This window comes from Panthera leo, chromosome D1 (assembly GCF_018350215.1).
Source record: "Panthera leo isolate Ple1 chromosome D1, P.leo_Ple1_pat1.1, whole genome shotgun sequence".
Lineage (NCBI taxonomy): Eukaryota > Metazoa > Chordata > Mammalia > Carnivora > Felidae > Panthera > Panthera leo.
Window position 1 is genome coordinate 95,871,342 of NC_056688.1, and position 1,940 is coordinate 95,873,281.

Genomic DNA, 1,940 nt, shown 5'->3' on the forward strand with positions numbered 1-1,940 from the left:
TGGTTCATAATCGAGTACTCTTGATATTGAGTCATTTGGGAATTAGGAATTACACAGCCACTTATCTTTTCAAGGTTGATCTCTAACCAACCCACATTTCAAAGGTTATCTAGGTCCCTGAGAGAATCTGAAATATTATTTCAACTCTCCTATACCATGCAAAGATGTAAACTTTTTCACTTAATGCAGAAGAATTTCAAAGCATTTCCAAATGGGTTCTTCGTGGGGATTTGAGACATGGGTACATCACAGGATTCCCATTCCTCTTTGAGTTGGGTGCTAATCTCCAATTTCTCTGTTGTGTCTCTAAATCTCCATAATGGGACATCAGCCACACCAGGTGTCACCTAGTTCCTCCACCCCTCCTCAAGATTTCCTGTGAGCTGCCCCTTCTCCTATAGGCAGAGTGATGTCATAATGGGATCAGAATGGTATCTGCTGATAATAACGCAACAGATACAAGGCTTTCTGCAGCACCTTCTGAGCAATTGGGCTGTCACTGTCCTAAACGGAGTAGTTGGGTTAAAAGTATTTGTCCATGACATAACTTCCTGGCCCTCAGCTACCAGTGGAAGCAGGTCTCTCTGGTTCGACCTGTTAATACCACAAACTCTACTTTGCCAGAAATGTGACTTCTTGATGAATAAGTTGGTCCAGACCTGCCAATTTGAAGTGAACTCATATTTGGCAGTCTGCTGGTAAGGCTGAGGATCCCTTTATCTAACTGTAGCCTTGAACATCTGCCCTACCACCAACATTGTGTCCCTACCACCCTCAAGGAAGGCAAAATGATATCACTGAGGGAGGGACGGGAGAGTCTGGAACTGGATGCTCACAGAGAACTGTGAGTGATGGAATATAGGTTGCTGACACCATATCCCTTTCATTCTTGCTTGTTGTAGGAGCGCCAACGATCAAGAGGAGACCAGATGAGTTTTCAGAGCAGTCCTCAAACACCCAGGACACACCTCATCCTTTGCCTCATGCTTTCTGCAATGTTGCTGCTCACATTCATCTTCCTATTAACGCTTGCCATAATTACCCCTTCCTGATCACCATTCTTCCTCCATTCACTACCCACTCAGCTCTTTCTCCAAGGTGCCCGTCTTATGGGCAGTGGCTTTGTTCTCTGTTTGGAAAGTTCCCCTCTGAGTTATGTCCAGATGGCTAACATTGGTTTCCCTCTTTCCTCATGCCCAACAGCCCCTGCCTCATGCCCAACAGCCCAGCATTCAGTCCCTAGGTGAGGAAAACCACAGCACATCCTACCTCTTCCAAAATGAAGTTGCAAGACTCTGCCAGAGCAGTCACACTCAATGAAGATACTCGAGGTATCTGAGTGTGATGTAATTAAAACTAGATGGAAAGACCAGAAATCCCTTAGTCCCAGTCAGATATAGTGAAAGCGCTTACTCATGACTGCTTGGACTGATTAAGAATGTGGAGGTAGGAAGAAGAGAAAGAGAAGGATGCTCAGAATTGGACTGCCCCTGAATACAGGATGGAATCATCCAGACTTTTTTTCCTCCAATTAAATTTGCATTTCATTCTACCACATTGTGATGGCTTCACTCTAGACATTTTCATTTGAAACCCAAGGCTTTTCTTCATGGGTTCTGAACCACAGGTTCCTGGATGGTGAGGTAAGTGACATTTACCAGCACTGTCTAGGGTGATTTGTAGTGATCTCAGAAGCCCAGTATTCGTGAGCCAGAGTCACCCTGTTAGGCTCTAAGGTTCATCTTCTATCAGTTCCTACTGACCCAAATGCCCTTCAGGGATCCCAGTCCAGCCATAGATGTTAGTCCAGGCTCACAATGTTAATCTCCGCCTCTACAAAATAAAACAGATCCCAGGTTTGACCATATCAGAATTTGTTGAGGTCATAGTGAATGCTCTCCTTCTCAAAAACAATCACTACAAAAAGTGTGGTTCTTGGA

At 44.5% G+C, this 1,940-nt stretch overlaps 1 long non-coding RNA gene across 1 annotated transcript; it reads left to right on the plus strand.

Moving 5' to 3' along the window:
* Positions 1 to 445: 445 nt before the first annotated feature.
* LOC122201061 lies at positions 446 to 1,552 on the plus strand. The gene is made up of 2 exons (XR_006194063.1): positions 446 to 698; positions 903 to 1,552. It is a non-coding gene; the product is annotated as an uncharacterized LOC122201061 (long non-coding RNA).
* The last annotated feature ends 388 nt before the right edge of the window (positions 1,553 to 1,940 follow it).